Genomic DNA, 20,838 nt, shown 5'->3' on the forward strand with positions numbered 1-20,838 from the left:
AAACAGGAGGAGCCAATGCAGTTGACACAAATTGGAATTATTTTTTTAAAAAACAACCAGAGGTAAGTTCATATATCAGAAACAATTCTGTACTCATCAACAAAATTAGCATGATTTATGTGTGCATATGCACATGCATGCACGCATACACACACATTCAAGAATAAAATCTGTTATGGACTATTGCATTATATGTTTGAATGTAAAATATCTCTTTTACCCTCTGGCAAGTTCTAGCTCAATCAAACCAATTTCTTCACTTGGGACTCTTTAAAGCACGAGGCCAAGGCAGAAGCTGTCCCTGATCAGAAGAGTGACAGCCTGAGAAGCATAGGTATGTATGTCAGCAAGATGCTCAAAAGCAATGAAAAGATCAAACAATCCAATTTCTCCTCACATTCCCTTGTCTCAGTTCCTATGGTTTAAAACAAATTAATCCAGGATGCTTGAAATTCTGAGCTGATGCTGAAGATATTAATTAAGGTGACAGCGAACACTGGATTTAGATGAACAGTTGAGGTCCCATAACATGCATATGCAAGGCAAAAAATTTTTTATTATTATGTTGCCAAGAACTGTGAAAAGCCTTCTGGGAGAAAGCATTTATTTATTTATTATCTCTATTCTACCGTTTGATTCCAAGGAACTACCCAAGACAGCTTGTCTCAATAAGGTCCCAGAGCATTCATCTGAAGGCATATGATGCCACCACCTTGCTGAAGCCAGGTTCCATTTCTGCACTATATATATAACACAGTATCATAGTGCTTTAAAGTGTCATGGCTTCCCTCAAGGAATTCTGGGAGATGTAGTCTGTTAAGGGTGCTGAGACTTGCTAGGACAAGCATCCCCAAACTTTGGCCCTCCAGATGCTTTGGACTACAATTCCCATCATCCCTGACCACTGGTCCTGTTAGCGAGGGATCATGGGAGTTGTAGGCCAAAACATCTGGAGGGCCGCAGTTTGGGGATGCCTGTGCTAGGAGATCGCTAGTCTCTCACAGAACTACAATTCCCAGAGATCCCTGAGGAAAGGATTTGATTGTTAAACTACTATGGGAAATGGAAAGCACAGGTGGATCCCCAGTCTCTTCCTTTCCTGGACAGGTGACTCCTTGGGAACCACATGTTGGCTGCCTTTGGTTCCATGATGGGAAAAAGGTGGGATATAAGTGTTAGGAAGTAAATAGATAAAATTGTTTTTTAAATCTAAGCAGCAAACAACAAAACTATTCAACAACCAAGAAGCAGTGTATAAAGCAAACAACAAGGAGATAGGAGAAACAGACATTCAAGCAGTGGTTGTATCAAAAGAAGGCAGTGCCTTCAGTCAATAGAGGACTGGGAAGGGGAGGCAAATAAACCCCTTGGGATAGACATGAGTGCCACAACAGAAAAGGCCTCCACCTCTTAGTGTCACCTCAGTACAAAGCTTTCTGCTCAGTGATAAAGTGGCTAGACCTGGTCTCATAGGGCCACCATGCTTGTGCACCTCTTTCCCCAGCTTGGGCTGGCAGCAGCCACGATGTGTAGAACAGCCCGAGCGTTGCCAGCCCAAGTGGAGGCTGGACTCCAGCTCCTACCTGATCTTTGCTGCGACGGCATCGCTCTGCTGTGGTGGTTCTGCTTCCGGGACACAGTGTCCTCCTGAGCATGTGTCCCCCTTAAAAAAAACACCACCTCCCACCCCCCCCAAAAAAACCAGTTATTTCCTTAAAATGTAAAAATCTGCCTGGGTGGGCATGTTGGCCACCCAAAAGAGGACATGTCTAGGTTTCCCTGGACGTATGGCAACCCTACCAGAGAGGTAGTTGGGAGTGGTGACTATCTGAAAGCCATGTATTTTATTTGACTTCAGGTAACTACAGTCATTATGAAATTCCTTTTCTGATATAAGCAGTTGTCTGTAATAGACATGTGTGATATAAATACAATGCACTGCGTATGCTATATTGAAATTATCAAGAAAAATAACTGTAATTTCAACCCACTTCCTCTTGCGGTAAATAGCATCCCTCCCATGGATATTAATGGTTGTGGGTTATGTTCATGCTCAGTTTCTGGAATTTATGACTTGGTTCCAAAAAGTATTGATGCAACATGAATGGTATCACAGAATGGATTTCCTCATTTTTCCAAAGGAAGACAGTGTTCCATAAGCTACCCTTTCTTCTTCCTAGCTTTATCCCTTATTGTAATGCTTCTTTGATAGCTAGTTTCTCTCTCAAGCAGATCTGATAGTGAAACAGCGTTGTCTGTGGGGGCAGTGGTGGATCTTGGGGTCTCAAATTTCAGCAGTCTCCTGTATGACACCAAAATCCAGCACCCCTATGTCTCTCGTGCTGCATTCTAAACCACAGTTGTGGCTTCCCTGGCGGTGCCCCCAAAGCTCCGCGCCCAGTGCAACCATACTGGTCAAGCTCCGTGAAATCTGCCTCTGATGGGTGGGGGAGTGGCTTGGATTGGAGAAGTGGATTTGGGGTGATTGAGAAGTGCTAACTCAGTGCCATTAGGCAGAGTTATGGGGCAAGTATACAGGGATGGAGTAGAGGTGACTGGCATAAACATACTTAAGGAGCACTTTCACCCCTTCCTCACATTCCTATATGCAAAGAATTGTCAGAAGGTCCTGTCTGCAATTACAGCATGATTCTGCAAGAAGACTTTGCCTCTTTAGAATGCACCTCCAAGCACTCCATTTTCCTTCTATGTTCCTCCCCTGCTTCCCACTCCATGTATAAGCTAAGGGGTAATGTGGCTGTGCATCACAATGTATGTTCACTGGCAAAACAGAGGCATCAAACTTCAGGCCTAATAACTCTGTTTCTTTCAAGACCATTATAATCACACCCATTAAAACACTGCCTCTTTCGCCTGCATAATGTATTGTGCCATTCTGGATAGTGTCAATGACAGTTGACAGCTCTCTTACCCATTAGGCTATGTTTTTGCTGGATGCAGGTGTTGCTAATCTGATAATGTTGTTGCTGGTTTTGGTGTGTGAATGTGTGTGTGCCTATGCAAAGTGACAAGTAATAGCAGGTACTGTGCTGTCTGGTATTCTCTTTCAGGCTTCACAGCTGCACTCATGCCTCACCCCCCTCCCCAAGTTTATCAAACTTGTTCTTCCTCTTTTGTGATATGTCGGCAGCTCAGGCAACTGGATGTGCCCTGACGTTCTGAGGTGATGATTGGCATGCCTAATCACTCTGTCTCCAACTCAGCACTGAAATTGATGAATGAGGGATGATTGCCTGAAACGGGTGATAAATTGGCTCCCACTGGGTGGCCTGCCAAATTCGGTGACAGAAAACAAGCTGTGTCAAACAGCAGGCTTTGTGGGCACATTCTCTTCTGTAGCCATTTTATGCTCATCAACATTTTACCTGTGTATATGAAAAAGAATGTTCCCTGTGGCTGGAAGCTGAGGCCTAGTCTACACAAAAAGCAGAGCAGGTGACTGTAATAGCATCCTGAGGTGGATGAGGAGACTGTATCCTTCAGACAAAGGTGGAGGAAATGCCACTGCATAAACAGATTGTTACCAAAATACTTTGAGTGTTTCCAGACAGGTGCTTACTGTGAGATATGCCCAAACCTCTTTGCAAAGTTTTTACATTTTGTCTTTGCCACATGGGATGGGATCTTTAGCATCTTCCCACATATATAGCATAGTAGTGTTTGCAAATAACTTCTAGGGAGTACCTGGTTTCAGATGGGCCCACCACAGGAAAGATGAAATCTAGTTTTTAGGACAAAAAGAAGGACAGCTGTCGGTGACAGGAAATCTAAAAGGTGGGGGAGAAGCAGCTCTTTAGGACTCCATAGATTCCTATTTTCTGGTGTCCAAAAAACTCAGTCCTCTATTACAGCTGTGATTTCATTCATTGGCTAAAACAATCAATGAAAGGCAAGAGCAGCTAGGCTGACTCATCTCGCAGAAATCATTTAGAACATTGCCTTTATAACTTCCTATTTAGAAGGGCTATAAATGTAGCTTTTTAAAGAAGAAAGCTCAGAGTCTGGACCCCCTGTAGACTTAATTAGTCTCTCCTAGATGCTTACAGGTATCCAGTTACATCTAGGATTCTGAGATGACGAAGCAATAGTTGATCCTTGTTTTTGAAAACATAAAGCCAGTCTCTTACCCAGATCTGTCTCATGCCTTATGCAAAACACACAGGTGCTTGGTTAGGAAGGAGAGATTAAATATTCAAAAGTTGAACCAATACTACTATGCCATCAAAACAGATACTGAAAGCAAGTGTGGTGTAGCAGTTGTGAGTGCTAGACTTAGAATAAGGAGACCCAAGTTCAGTTCCCTTCTTGCTCATTGGGTTGCCCTCCCCAGTCCCTCTCCCATAAGCCTAACCTACCCCACAAGGTTGTTGTGAGGTCAAAAGGGAGATATACAGTTACAGTATCCCAAACTCTTTGGCAGAGGAAAAGGATAAAATAATATGGCTATATACCACAAGGTTATCCTAAAGTCAGTTTGCAATGGCGGCAGATTGGGGATATTCAACTAAGTTTTACTCAAAGTAGACCCACTAAAATGAATGAACATGAGTACCGGTAAATTACTTTCAGTAGATCCACTCTGAGTAAAACTTACCGTTAGTTGACTACCACACAAAGACACATCAATACATTTTAAGGCTCTGCAGCTTGTACCGAAGTGTTAATTGTTCAAAACTAGGCAAGGCCATATAATCTGTGGCCTCTGTGTGAAAGGAAGCATACAAATTCCACTGCCTTGGGCAGTGAAGGGTTACCAGAACAAAGTCTGTTTTGAGGTTTGGAAAAGGAGGTGATTAATTAGCCCCAGACCATTTCCTGTGTATGTTTTGAACAGCAAGCTATGGGCAGGTTGCTCTTGCATTTGTATCTTTGCAATAAATACATCTATAAAGGAAGATGCCTGGCATTTGGAGGGAGAAAGAGCATGGAAACCTCTTTCCTTCCAATTCACATTTTTGCAAACCCAAAGTATTTAGTGATTCTCACTGTGAGGATAATAGTAATCATGAAAAGCATGCTGATGAAATACTGTATAGGGAAACTAATTAGTAAGTGTTACAGTGCTCTTTATGCTTGTTTACCAGCCAAGGGAACACTCAGGCTTATGTGCTGGTGGCAGATGACTAATGAATGGAGACTCGACCTGCTTTCAATGGATAATGACCCAACACATTCAGAATCTGTAATGATAAAATATAAAACAAAAAGGCAATGGCGTGTTCTCCCTCCTCCTCTGTCTTTCTCTGTCCTCTGAACATGCATATTCAGCCCTAGAACACAATGGCTGTGAAATAAGGTGTCTGTACATGTGCATTTAAAAAATAACTGACCATGATCTAAAAATCAAAGACATGCTTACATCCTGCAATGGTAGTACAGCTTCATACTTTAAAGACATTTTGATGATTCTTCTGGTTGAAACATTAATTATCCACAAGGGTCTACCAGAGGTTTTCAACCTTTTTGAGTCCACAATGCCCTTGACCAACTGCATTCTTTCTGCGGCACCCCTGTGGGGCTCAGGAGCCCAATTATGTGACCCCTTGCCTGCAGAGCTGGCAGCCTCTCACCCTTTTTCGAACATATTCCCTGGTGGAGTGTTCCCTCAGCCTCCTCTCATCCTCCTCTCATCTCCCCTCTCATTCGGCACCCGCTGCTGCTGCCCCTAGTCTCTGAGCTGCACCCCCCTGCCTGCCCTCAATGAGAGGTGCCTCCTCACACTGCCCCACAGAGGCCTGGGACTTGTCTGTCCATTCCCAACACCAAGGGCTGGTGGACTGGCTGGCTGGCCTCCCTCACCCACTTGCTTGCTTGCTCCGAGGCCACCTCAGCTCCTGCCAACCAGCACCCCCTGACCATCGCCAGAGGCACCATTCTCATGCAGAGCTTGTAGCCAGGGCTGTTGCAACAAACAGCTGTGCAAACCTTTGGGAGACAGAGATGCAAGAGACAACATCAGAGGAGGGAGGGGAGAAAAGAGGGACAGAGGCCAGTGTTGCCCACAGCACCCCTGACCATCATTCAAAGCACCACAGGGTGCCATGGCACACTGGTTGAAAACTACCGGTCTACACTGATAGCAATTTTGGACTAGAAGCCAAAGTCCAGTCCAAATCAGCAGTTTGTTTACTATCTTTTATTAAATCAATGTGCTCCTGCATCATTCCCATGATGGTTTTATTGTTTCTGGGGAGAAATGTGGGTAGAATACTCTATAGATTAGATTACTAATATTGTAGAAATGAATCCTGTACCCTTTTGTCACAGGTTTATCCCTTTGTCACATTCCTAATCTGAATTTTTCATATATAAAAAGGAAACAATAAGGTATGTTTTCAAGTCCTTACATTTTCTAGATTGCTACAGGTATTTCCTTCCAATCAGGTGGTTCAGTGGCTACAAGGCCAGATTAAACTGGTTGGGATTTTAGAACAGTTCCAAGAATAGGAGGCTCCCTTCTCCCCAAAAGGACTGTGTGAAATAAGGTACCAGAAAACACCTCTAAGATACCCCAAGACTAACAAGGGTATTACAATAAGGGCTGCACACTTGCTTGTATTGCTTGCCAACCCATCCTGTTTGACACCCCTGCCAAACACAACACCCCTTACAGGTTAAAAACTTTCTCCCTTTCATTACCCTTACCCCCGCCAGTGGCAGAGACAACAGGGGAAACACAGAAAGGGTTGCAAAGCCCACCATACACTGATCCAACATTCCTCTTTCCAGCCCACCTGTTTGGCGCCAACTATTCCCAGTTATCTCCTCCTTACCCCCTTGCTGGCCTCAGCCATCTGCCTGCTTGCTTGGCCAAAGCCAAATCATCCTGCTCTGCTGCTGCTTTTCTCTTCCTCAGCCTCCAATGCTGCTAAGGCTGAAATGGCAGCATTGTGTGAGATGTGCAGCAGGATGGTTGCTGCCTTGTTCTGCCTTGTCTGTTCCTCTGCAGCTCACCTGGGTTGCCCATGCACTCATTCATCTGACCTGCCTGTATGGGCTGCCCACATGCTGTTCTGTCATCATGCTGCAGTTTGTGTGCCACTTATTGGCAGCCACACCAACTACAACATGCCCAAAGTCTTACAATTTTATTATATACTAAGATAAACTTTCATGAACCACACACACAAAAATACTTTGAGCACATGCAGTTTCACAACTCTTAGCAAAACACAAACAAAACTATTTTGGCAACCTTCAAAAGAAATTACTCTGAGCATGTGTAATTTCATATTTTAAACTCATTTCTCATTATTTTTGCTCACTTCCCAACTTGGATCAGCACCAACTCTTAGCCTCCCTCCCTCACATGGCTATTGTGAAGTTACTTTATTTATTTAACAAATTTATAGATTGCTTCATAGTATAAAGCCATCAAAGCAGCATACCTGTACAAGTTAAAAACAGAATAAAATATACACAAGTTCCAGAAACAATATAACCATTTCAGCAAACTCTGAAAACAAGAAAACCACCTTTACAAATGCTAAAAACAATGAAACAATTTCTTCATATATACAGTGGAACCTCGGTTTACGAACACCTCGGTTTACAAATTTTCGGTTAATGAACGCCGCGGACCCATCTGGAACAGATTAATTCACTTTCCATTACTTTCAATGGGAAAGTTCGCTTCAGTTTATGAACGCTTCAGTTTATGAACACACTTCCGGAACCAATTACACCCATGCTTCGGGTGAAGTACGCTTCAGGTTGAGTACTCCGCGGAAATGCAATTTGTTAAGGGAGCTGGAAACTGTAGTACTGTGAGGCAGGAACTACAGATCCCAGAATTATTGGGGAGAAGCCATGTGCTTTAAATGTAAAATGGATCCAAAAGGGGACTTAGTGTTCATATAATGATTTATCATACACATCAAATTTGGGTTCCTTTAACCAGAATGTTGTATCTTTGAACCATCCAGATCCATATTATTCTGGGTACCCCTGCAAATAAGCAAATTAAACACTCATCCCCTCAGCATGAACCTTTGTAAGTGTGGCTTTTGGTCATCATGCATTCAAGTGTTTTGCACAAAAACAGTGCTTTTCACTGGGGAAAACACTTGGTCTTCTTGAACAGAAGTGTCTCCAGATTATCAAATTGCATGAGATGAGGTGGCCCAAGCTTACTTTAGGGTGCAAGAGCATACAGATTTCCATTCCTTATTTAGGCACCTCGTGCATTTGTTTCAAACTTTTAAATGAGGAACTGGAATGCAGTTTCAGCTTCATCTCAAGGAGGGCGTTCAATCAGTTTCGGCTCTGTACCAAAATATGTTGGCAAGTGACAATAGCCCTATTCAGAAGTTTCACTTACTGTATGTGTTAGAAGAGTGTGTCAGGCAAGCTGAACTGAGTAACATTGCACATAATCAGTAGCCCCAACCTGGCATCTGTGCAGGCGTCGTGAACACTTGCAGAGGCAGACTCTTTGCATGTAAAGCAGGGAACCAGATTGCACGAAAGCCTTTGCAAGTACAGATGTACCTACAGAGGCTCCTTTCCTGCAGGTATTCATGGTGAACATACAAGTGCCAGGTGTGAACAGCGCAAGATGGGAATGGCTCCTCAGCGATGGTCTGACATGTGAGTAAGACTAAATATGGCTATTAACAGCCTCTTTTAGGAAGTGTCTGATGAGCTAAATAGAGGGTTTTCAAATGAGTCACAAAGCTGCACAGATGACTTCTTCCTCCCTCACCACTAAAATGTGGAACCACTTGCAAGTAAGATAAGGTTTATAAGATGGAGGTTGTACAGCCATTAGCCATCAAATATTTATCGTGGCTTCCTTATTTGCACATGGATGTAAGCGGTGGGGAGGGGGAAATTGCACTTCCTGTAATTTCCGCTATACAATGAAACTCTCTGCTTCCCATTAAAATCTTCATCAATAAAATGAATACCAGGTAGCAGTAGGGAATTAAAGCTTTCAAGATACTGTGTGGGAATTAATTGCACACAGCATTTAATACTAACTTGTAGTATCAGCCTTCTACACTAGATGGCAAAATGGTGCCATTTTTCACTTCTTTTTTCTGTGCTACATTTTGGAATTTCTGTTTGTACACAATTCAGATTTCTTATTCATGGGCACATGAATGGCATTATTACAAAGTTTTAATTATGGTGTGTGTGTTTTTTAAAGCCCTCTTTCTATCATGTGCTCCTTTTAGACTTTGTAATGCCCATCACTTCACCTTCTTAAATATATATCAGAAATATGATTGTTCCATCAAACATTAATGGACACCATTTAGTACTTGAAATGCTTTGAAAAGGACTTGGTCCAAGTTCTTAGGCTGAAATCCAAGGGTAAAACCTTAATTGGCTTTTGATATTATGGTCTTCTCAATACTTGGAAAAAACAGTTCCACCAATTTATCATACCTATTCCCCACCCCCTTCCCCCCCTACTACCCATTGGAGGAAAATAATTATAATTTTGCTTTAGACAACATATCAGACTTCATGAATTGAATTCATTCTAAATGTAGATCATCTGTGCCCATAAATACCTGCTGAGCATCTATTCCCCTGGAACCACTCCCCTCCCCCATTGCATCTGACTCTTATTGCATCCTCCAGGTCCCTACCTGCCCTCCTCATTACCTCATTTCTAACTCTCAGCAAGCTAAAAACCCTGAGAAATCTGGCTCTTTGGTTCATTATAATTTTAATATCAATATGATGGGTCCCCCCCTTTTGTATCCTGCCTGATGTTGCATAACCCATTGGGGGACCAGACACAAATAAGTGTGATTTCAGAAACACTGTTTTGAAATGTTTAAGGCTAGGGCTACGAATTATACAACTGGCCCCTGTAGTGGTCCCTTTCACAGTGGTGTGATCTGCAAGAATCGGGTAATACTTACCTCTAATGCCCCAAGTGTTATCTGATAATTCTGGCACATCAAGTTGAAGACACAGCTACAAGGGTGACCTGTGTGTGGAGTAGGCAACTCTATCCAGGGCTCTGCTGTGTATTTTTGGATGTCATATGCACATGGGATTATGGATAGGCACCTTTCATTGCTTGTCCCCACCACTGACAAAAAAACATTTATTTAGGAGTGTTTCTATATTCTACATAGTTCAGTATTTAGTTCTTAATTCGTGCAGATAATTAAGCTGGTTTGAATAACGGCAGTCACTAATTACTCTCACACAGTAAGCGCCATTCTTTCTGTGCCACAGTCAGTACACAGGAAGAATGGAGATAGAGGCATTCAAACCCAACTTCTTAAAACTTCCTACATACCATGGTAGTAATATACCATTATTCCCCATGGCCCATTTAGAATGGAAAAAAGCAGCTTTTGTAAGCAGCAGGGGGGTGGAGGGCATGGGTTATTCTGCTTAGCCCTTTCCATGTCTCCAAATCACACATCTCCAGTGGCTAGCCCTGCCCCAGCTACTCTAATGCTGCAGCTGGTGCAGAATATGTCAGTCCACCTTGTACTAAAATTGAGATATTAGAACTTTATAACATTAGTTCTATGTATATAAACTGTACTAGCTTCTAGGCGTCATTAAAGTTCTGGTCTTGATTTTGGAGACTGTAAGTAGTCTAGGCCTCTTCCTATACAAATCCCTCTGCATCTTTTGGAAAGGTCCTGATATGGTACATATTTTCTGCTTAAAGAAGTGTGGCCCTGGACTTCCGGCCCAAAGTCCTGTTCTAACAGCATCACCACTGAAAGATGGCCAAAAAAAAACAACCCCCGCTGCAACTGTATCAGCTCACACAGGAAAAGCTTTGCAACTCCCTCTTTAAAATCAAATGAGCCTTGATCAGGACTGCTTCCATAGATCAAGAGTTCCTCCTTGCAATTGCCTGAGATCATCATTATGGGCAGCATATACTCTGCTTCAACTCTGCTGCTTAAATAATTATAGCTCCCTCTGTATAAACCAACTTATGATCCCAGTGAAAAAACAGCCATGGCCCATGAAACAAGTAGGAATGGATAATCAATTTTTATCACTTGTATTATGAGTAGGACCCATAGCTTTGGGTGAGTTATTATAGTTTCTCTGCTAGGAATGGATGTGTATAGATGTTTAATCTCTCTTCTGTGGCTACGCATCAGCCCAGATGGACAGGAAAAGAAGAGTAATGTTAGCTCATACCACAGCTTGTGCTTTACCCTGTGACCTTTAACCAGAGGTGCCAACTTGAATAAAATATTGGGGGTGGGGCAAGGTAAGCCCTGCCCCACATAATTGATCACAAGACACGGTGCACCCACACCATTTGAATGGGAATGCTCATCAATTTTGTGGGGGCTCGGTCCCTAGGAGTTGGCTCCTGTGTCTTTAACCATAGCATTCTACTTTGCTAGGTATTCACCTGCATCTTCACTGCTTTCCAAATAAAGTTAAATCAGTTTAAGTATCAGGACTTCTCAGTCAACACATGTCCTGCCTCCACTCTGTCTCTAGATGCTTCCTTTTTCACAGACTGAGAGATAGTTTCTTACATTAACACTTCAACACATGGCAGAAAGATCTAAACAAATCTATAGAGGGTTATGAGAGTCAGCATAATTGTTTTTCCATCTCAAAAACTTCTTTCCACATACACTGCCGGGCATACTGAACTCCCCAGCTTGTGATAGTACAAGTTGCAGTGTGAGCCAAAGGAACTCTGAAACAAAAACATGAATCACTGGAAATCTCTGTGACTGCCTATTTTGGAAATTAATTTAAAGTGACTTAGCTAAACCCACAAGGGAAGTCAGTGGCACAGTAGAAGTCAGTTGCCACACTCATGTTTTGCTACTGCAGGATACCAACCCTGCTGTACACTGCTGTATAATACATACATAATAATGAAACAAAAACCACCACAGCCAACCACAAATGAACAATCATAGCCTATGCCTAGGCCAAGCCCATCTCTCATCACCAATGGAACACAAGCAAACAACAGAGAACCTGCACAAGCGACGCTGACAAAACCCCCACATATAGTAAGTAAAATAGAAACATCATCACCCAAACCGACCCCCACCCACCTTTCCCCCATCTACCTCTTTCCCCCCTTTCCCTCCTGATGTCTCAATAAATGAAACTGATCTGTTTAAAAAAAATCTAGCTTTGATTTTTTTAAAAAAAAAAACCAACAAAAAAAACATACTCTGGTCCTTTTATGAACTCCAGCAGGACTGAGTGCAAACTCAGTTGCCTCCTTACCATTAATTTTCTAATCTTGGTTCTTTTCTGCTAGGCATTCATTTTTATTCAGTGCCTTCCTGAGTGATTTTATGGTCCTGGGTTAATGCTGCTCAGCATCATGGAAGTACTGAACCATAGGGCTTCTCCAGTTGCTAGAATGGATGCTCATTTTTTATTTAAAACTACATGGGTAAAAAACACAGCTTCCTAGACTACCATACTTCAAAATTTCACATTTTTTAGTGGTAAAGCATACACATTCTTTCATTCAACTAAATGCAGAAATCTCCCTTCATTTCAAAGAGCATTGAGGTCTTTCTCTCACTTGGAGCCTCTCTGTGGCCTGCATTACTGTCATTTATTTTATTTTGTGAAAGTCCTTCACTGTGGAGCCCCACCCCATGCTTCAGAGAGCAAGACGTCAGAAAAGAGGAACAGAATGCAATGTACTCTAGAGAAGTGCACTTACCAATTATATTTATTCAGCTGCATGGGAAAATCTCAGCAGTTCAGAGCAAATGTTCACTGAGGTGAGTAACTCTGCAAACCAGTTTAGCTGGTGGGTCACAGGGGAGTTCCAAGCATCAAGAGTATGCTGTGCCTATAATATTCAACTGAATGTTATTATTGGCCAATGAATGGGCTTAAACCCCCTAAGTATGATGAGTCTTTCTAGGAGAAAACTGGACATGGGCCATAGCCTTCTTAAGCCAGGACAAACCCTCTATAAACCACACAAGAATGGATATTATGGTGGGAGAATAATTGTGGTGAATAGCATACTGTGTATTTATTAGAGCTGAGCCAAAATTCAGCAGGTGACATTTTTCTTGGAATATGTTAAAGATTTTTCTTTTTCTCCACCCGATAGATAAAGGCCACTTTCTGCACATGCTCCAAACTCAAAACTCTGTTCAAGCAAGTAACATGTAACTAGCGGAATTACATTTACTCATGTCATCTGTGCATGTAATTCTTGTCTTTCCCCTTCCCACTCTATAAAAATCTTCATATTTTGGCATTTGGCTTTCTAAATTTTAGAAGGTAATTTTCTGCAATTTATCACTAGAAGCTTCCCCATGTTCTTAGAACTGCATGGATGTAAAAGCTATCCCTGAGTTATAAGGATATTTCCCAAGATTTTACTACACTCTATCTTCTGAGCTTTGGGAGAGTAACACCCAAAGCTTCTCTCTTTGTTTACATTTTTCTTAGGACTGGGCTGAGAAGAGAAGTTCTGGTCAATAAGGCAGTTTAGGCTATGGCAGGAGGTTCATCCCATCTGGGAGCAGCCTATTGTAAAAAAAATACTTTGAGAGGGGGGATACTTATACCAAAAAGGGTTTGACATTCATGAAAAGTCCTTCCCTGGGCTGTTATGAAAGTAAGCCAAACTAATAATAATGTCTATAATATTTCCTTAGTTAACAACATCAAAGCAAGGATAGGTTTACAGTAAAAAACCAAATATCTTCCCTACACACAAATGCTTTATAACTAGAGCCAAGATTGTGAGTAGCTTTGCAATGGAATTTGCTCCCACATGATTTTGTGATGGCCACCAGCAGCGATAGCTTTAAAAGAGGATTAGACAAATTCATGGCGGGTAAGGCTATTAATAGCTACAAGGCACAATGGCTATGCTCCACCTCCACTGTTGGTGGTAGTATGTCTCTGAATGCCAGTTGTTGGGAATCACAAGTGGGGAGAAGGCTGCTTTTTTTTAAAGCTCATGTTCTGCTTGTGGGCTTCCCATAGCCATCTGATTGGCCACTCTGATGCTGAGCTTTATTCCTCAGGGATCTGCCTATGTTCTTAGACCCAGTCTCCCTCCTACATACTCTCTCCGCCTCTGGATACCTTGGCTGTTGTTGGTGTTGGGCTGGCTGCTGCTCAGCCTTTCATTTTTAGTCATTGCCTTCCTTTTCTTCTCTATCTTGCCCCTTGACTTTTCAGGATAATTTGTGGAATTTGTTGCCACAAGGTGTGGTTACTGCCTCTACCTTTGACAGCTTTGAGAGAGAATTGGACAAATACACGGTCGGTCTATCAGCTCAGCAAGTAATCAGGATGGCTGCATGTACCTTCCAGTTTAAGCAGCCTATGTTTCTAAACACCCCTTACTGGGGAACATGCCCTGCTTGTGGGCTTTTCACTTGCATCTAAATGGCGACGGTCACTGTGGGAAAGAGGATACTGTACTCAATGGGCCTTTGGCCTGATGCCGCAGTGCTTTTCTCTCTGCTGCTTTTGCTTCCGTAAGCTTCTTTCTGCTGCCTTTTTCTTCCCTCGGCCATCTCCAACAGTCACAACTGCCCTTCTCTTTAAAATGGTTTACCAGTCCTCCTCTGTGTTTGGCCTGCCCTCCTCTAAGTCAGGAAGAAGTTCCTGTGGTGTAATCATCCTGACCAGAGCATTACAACTGGCCTCAAGCACATGAATTGGTGCTGTGTTTTTACCACGGTGAGTTGTCAAAAGCCATTTCCCCACAGCATTTTCATTATCCACACGTTGAAGAACAATATTTTCACAGGCTTGGAAAAATAGTAATTTGAAGACTGCTCACATGCAAAGCTTCCTACTATCTGTCTGTCTGTCTGTCTGTCTGTCTATCTATATTTCACACCATCACAAGCAGGGCCATCACCCAAATAAGAAATCTTAGTCAATTAATCAATTGAATTTAAAGTGATTAATTAATCAAATGGATATTAATTTGCATATGACTTAAAGCAATAGGTATTAAGAAAAAGGCAGACTTTCATTGTTTTCAGATGATGCATGCATGTGTCACCACAGTCACCATCTCAAAAGAAGCATTTGCTCCTATGGGAGAGAGAAAATGCCTTTTCTAAGGAAGCACCTGCCATCTGCAGTTTTTGTAAGTACTTGTCTTAATTAATGTTTTAAAATGTGCTTTCTGATTAATTTAAGGTTTTGCTGTTGAAGTGTAAAACCCTGAACAGCTTGGGATCTGCTTCCCTGTGACACCTCCTTTTCCAAAATCATCATGTTCAAGCCTTTAGGTCAGGGGTCCCCAAACTAAGGTCCAGGGGCCGGATGCAGCCCAATTGCCTTCTAAATCCGGCCTGCGGACGGTCCGGGAATCAGCATGTTTTTACATGAGTAGAATGTGTTCTTTTATTTAAAATGTATCTCTGGGTTATTTGTGGGGCCTGCCTGGTGTTTTTACATGAGTAGAATGTGTCCTTTTATTTAAAATGCATCTCTGGGTTATTTGTGGGGCATAGGAATTCATTCATATTTTTTTTCAAAATATAGTCCGGCCCCCCACAAGGTCTGAGGGACAGTGGACCGGCCCCCTGCTGAAAAAGTTTGCTGACCCCTGCGAGATCCTCTTGTGGGTGCCACATGCCCTGGATATTTTTTTTTAAGTACCAGTGGAAAAGTCTTTAGTGCTGAAGGGCAGGAGGGAGAAGTATTATCCCATATCAGAAAGAACTCATCCCTATTCTATCTACCTGCTGACCAGGAGAACCTTTGTATTGACTGCTTTATTGTCTCCATTTGCTAGCCCTCATCTAACTCATAATGGCTTCCTTAGTATTAAACATGTTGCTGGGCATACATTCCCTGGCTGTAGACATGCCAACATTTATGCTTTACTCATTTCTGACTTACTTTCAGAAGTTCTTCCCTTACAATGGGGTGGATCCTTTTTGCCAGCAGTGACCCTTGCAAGACAATTACCGGTACTTAAGTTGCTTGGGGAGGGGAACTGTTAGCAGACAAATGCAAACAGGGCAAAGCCTAAGCAACCTCTTTCCACTGGTCTTTAACTCCCCAATCACAGCCTTCCAAGACTGCTTTAAATTAAACAAACACTGAGGTCTGAGGAAAAAAGATCCTGAACTCTGTCATATCAAGTTTAGCCCTTCAAAGACTGGTGTGTGTGTATAAGGAATGGAAATTGACTGGTGAAGCACAGGTAAATAAAGTTAGCCTCTGCTGCTGTGACATTGATTCAGATTTTGGCAGGATAGGTAGATTTAGTTCAAAGAGAAAGCAGAGAATAGGCAAGAATTGTTTCAATATACATTCCAGGAACAAAAAGAGCCTGAGCATTTGACCCTAGGCAGTTGCCATTTCAGGATGGCTATTTTTACAGCTAAGATGGCTATAAAAGTTTCATACGCTATTTTTCAATGTCACACCCACACACCTCTTTTTCCTGCCCATTTGAAAGGTTTAGAACAGGACAGAGCACCTGTGCTTGCATTATTTTCTTTGTGATATATATTCTTGTTTTACTTCATCAAATTCACCATATAAGCAGCAAACTAAAAAGGATGAAGCTCAAGGATTACAACATATGTTTTCCATTTCCCATGCAAAACCATTTCTCCATCTGATTTATTACCCACCTGAACAAAATTATGTTTTTATTCCATGTTTATTTCAATTTCCTCAGCATCTCCCATGTCTGGGGTGGGTATGGGACAAGGAATGTAAACTGCCAATGATGTTGGACAAAGAAATCAGCTTTGAAATACAAATTTACAGCAAATCCAGGTTCTCTCCATGCATACAAATGAAAAATGCCGCTGCAATAATTTTTAAACTAGCAAATGCAAGGTAATCCTGGGAAGAGTGGTCTTCAATCTCCTCCAGACATCTTTTACTGAATGCTGGGACTGTAGGATAAATCCACTGACAGCTATAAAACACTGCAGTGGCAGAAAACCTGCATATATTTGGTTGTAGCATGTGCATACTGTAGCTCTTTCTGGGACACCCAGAAGCACCACTGGGACCATAGTAAGATGCTTCCTTGGGCGTCTTTGAAAATCATGGTTATTTGCTAGATGAACCTATTTGCCCACCATGTGATCACAAGAGCTAATAATACTCTATATACTGTGAAGCAAATTAATTACCATGGCTGAATGGGCAAGTAGAGAAGCATAAGGCTTACTTGTGGGATCATAATGAAAAATGCATAGCCTATGCCTTAGAAAAAGGGGCTCTCATCCAACCAACAAATCTGGGCAAAGACAGGTGAGCCTATTATGTAAGACTGGTTGAGTAGTCGTAGCAAGGCTAATCTGCCACTGAAAGATGTGTTCCTATTTAGGTAATACAATACCAGAGTTTGCCAAAGTAAGCAAGCTGTGTTCTCTAAATTGTCTAGTTCAAGAGGGTTCTGATTCTGAACAGCATCTTTAGGGAGTAGTGAGGATAGAACAACAAGTTTTGCCACCCTTCTGGAAACCAACCAAAGTAGTGTACTGCAAATAAATACAATCAAGACAACAGCATTATAAACACTGTTAAAGCAACAGAGCATCATGAAGTACATTACAAGCAGCAATACTAGGAAAAATGCAAAAGGCAAAATTAAAAAGATGTGCCATCACATCTTTGGTAAAAGCAGAGAAAGTAGGGAGTGGGACCAACCATAGCGCTGAAAGCAGTATATTCCACCATCATGCATGGCCATCAAACAGGCCTCTGTAAGTGATGATATCTTCAAAAAGTCCTCTTCATCCATATTATAATACATTTATGGCTAGCGTGCATATAATGTAACATTTTACCACGGAAGAGATATCTGGTTTGATCTGGATCTCAGTATGAACCTGCCCATTTCACACTTTCTGAAATGGTATGTGAACCAAAGCACAGCTATCCTTTGAAATTCACACTTCTCCAATTTTTGTGATGCAGTTCCCAAGCAAATAATGTGCACAAAAATGCATATATTACAGAAAACTGCTTCAAAATGTGTATGTTAGGAGATATTTGTAATACAATGCTGACTGGAAATTTGCAAACTGGTGCACAAAAGTGAAGAACTTGAAAATGGAAAAATAAGAAACAGCAAGAAGCCAGAATGGACATATGCATCAGTTTCTCATCCATCAATTTCTCATCCATCCTTCCAAAAGCTTCTTAAAGCTTTTTCCAAAAGAAAATGCACACTGCTACTTGTTCATTTCCTAGAGCATTTTTAGGCATGTGTATCAAATGAGATCTGTATCTATGTCAGTCATAGTGAGAAGTGCAAATGCTTATTTCTTCCTCTATACTTTTTGAAATCGTGCCTCTGGATTAAAAGCATCACATCAAAACTAGTAGCTTGTCCTGATATAATCTAAGCAAATTCATCCTGCATCTCTCCAAGAGAAGAGGAACCTACCTAGCCAGAAGATGATAGAAAGTAGAGGATATGAACCTGCCCAAATATACAATATTACATTTCAAAATCACAACCTCCCACTCTCTCACTGCATGCTGATCAGCCTTGCATATGTTTTGCTATAGCAGAATGGGCAATGAAAAAGTCAAAAAGAACATTAGTGTGCTTTTGCTGGACTGCACCATCTAGTTCAGCATTCTATACACAACAATGGCTAGACATATGTCGGAGCATGAAGGCAACAGATCATGGCTAATAGCTATCTTCCATGAATCCATTTGATCCTTTTGAAAATAATATTTACTCCTTCATTAGGGTCCTTGAAGTTTGCATTATGACCTAATGAAGCATCTTGGTCGGCTTTCCTGCTTCCATGTTAATGGACAAACCAGCTACCGTACTTATCTGTGATTTACCGGTAGTAACCAAATAAGGCTCCAATCCTAACCCTATTTACCTGGAAGCAAGCCCCTTTCAATTCAATACAACTTAAATCTGATTAGGCCCACCAGGCACCCCCATTTGGCCCATAAGGCTGTTTTGGCCAAGCCACATGCCCTCCACCTGATGCCATATATGATGTCAGGTGTGGGGCAGGTAAATATATGGTTGTCCCAAAAAGGGAGTTGCAGGCACTGCCTATTGGCTGGTTGACAACACTTGCAAAGCCCTGTGTTGTATGTGGCACTTGGAAGCCCCTACAATCAGCTGATTGCTGGGGCTTCAAAGCTCTTCCTACAGCTCTCTGCAAGCACCAATTGCCAGGTGACTGTTGGGGCCTCAAAGTGCCCTGCACAGCTCTCTACAGAATCAGCTGCTTGTCAGTGCTCACAGAAAGCTATGTCTGATACTGCCCCTATGTGAAAGTCTCTTGGCCCATGGTGTCTTCAGCAATGTTCATGTGTCAGCTAATTTCAAATGTCACATTTCAGAAAATCTGCAGTAATAATGTCCCATGTGAGGACTAAGCATGTGAATTGGGTTGAAGACGAAGAGGGAAATAAATTCTTATACGGACAATGGTATATAGCCTACAGATTTCCAGAGGTCTGCAGATGAGGCAACGCTGAAGATTAAGGTGCCTCAAATCTACAGCAGCCCACAGTATACAGAATGCATACTGCCTTTTCTAAAAGATGAACACACTTGCCATTTAGCTTTTCTTTTACCCTTGTGTGAGCAAATACAAACTTCACACTTTTTACGAAGTGTTAGCAACACTATGTGGCATCTTGAAACAATCATAAGCATGCTGCCACAGAAACTGAAGACAATATAATAAGTTACAGTAGATGGTGCTAGACAGGTGCAAAAGATTCAAGACAGTCATTTGAGGATACCTGCAAGATTTGCCCTTAAGCTAAGCGGTTTAGAAAATGTGCAATTTAGATTTATCTGTTCAGAAGGGAGATTCAGATAAAACAGTTGAGCTGGTGAGATGATTAAAGACAAACCCCTATATTTAGATAATGCTCAGATTATTACCTTATCTGACATAATGAAGGGTACAAGCCCCAGCCCCACAAAGCTCAACACTGTAGGTGTAAGTTTGGGGGGAAATGACAGGCATAAAATATTCTGATTCAAGATTCAAGTCAATCCTTCATTGTGGTCCCTCTGTTTAGCATTGGGAGGTGAGGAACAATAAATTGTCCCATTTATTGACATGTATCAAGCTACTCCTATTTTCAAAACACAGTAGCTTGAATAATTCCAATAAAGAAAAAAACACACATCAATGTAAAATCTCTTTGGCTTGTCAGTTTAATGTGGATTTATAAAGTATTTTAGAATGCATACTAGAGACTGGAAAGAGCTTAAAGGCTCTTCTGGAGTCACAGGTATTGCATTTTAATGTATACATCAGAATTTACTATATCATCTTTCAGTAATTTGCATCATCATGCCAGGAGTATGGATCTCTGCATATTAAAGAGAGATATGAAAATACCCAGGTTTATTGAGGATTATTTTGTTATGACAATAAAGTCTCTTATCACCTTAAAAGTACATCTTTTCTCTGAGTTAAAACATGTCTTCTGTTAAAAATCCAGATGAGCATGTGTCATAATGGCAAGATTAACTGAATGCTGCCTGCATCTAATGAACCTTACTGTTTACATTCGGCAGCATCCAGCAAAGGCATGTACTGCAGGGACACACTAGAAAATGCTCTTTATCAAAAGTTGATAATTGTTTTGAAAGAACCAATCCAGGAGCTGACCTGAAGAAGGTGTCATCAGATGGCCCATAGTCTGCCTCTTGGAAAAATGTAAAGGCTAAAGCCCTCAAATAGACTTTTTGTGTGTGGCCACTTTGAAACAAACTACGGTATGTTCTGTAGGTGGACAGTTGCTCCACTACAATGAAGTACAATGACAAAGCGAGGCCTGAAGCTTCCAAATGATATTTATTTCCATTTATTTACAAACCTGGGGCTGGTTTATTGATTTAGCATGTCTATAACTGATCCT

General features: G+C 41.7%; 1 long non-coding RNA gene across 1 annotated transcript in view; it reads left to right on the forward strand.

Annotated features, from left to right (window-relative positions):
* The first annotated feature begins 14,858 nt into the window (after nt 1-14,858).
* LOC132591990 (uncharacterized) overlaps nt 14,859-20,838 on the forward strand; it is a 39,352-nt gene continuing 33,372 nt past the window's right edge. The window contains exon 1 of the long non-coding RNA XR_009557465.1: nt 14,859-15,085. This is a non-coding gene — a long non-coding RNA (uncharacterized LOC132591990). The remainder of the gene's footprint in view (nt 15,086-20,838) is intronic.

The sequence above is a fragment of the Zootoca vivipara genome, chromosome 4, assembly GCF_963506605.1.
Source record: "Zootoca vivipara chromosome 4, rZooViv1.1, whole genome shotgun sequence".
Taxonomy (NCBI): Eukaryota; Metazoa; Chordata; class Lepidosauria; order Squamata; family Lacertidae; genus Zootoca; species Zootoca vivipara.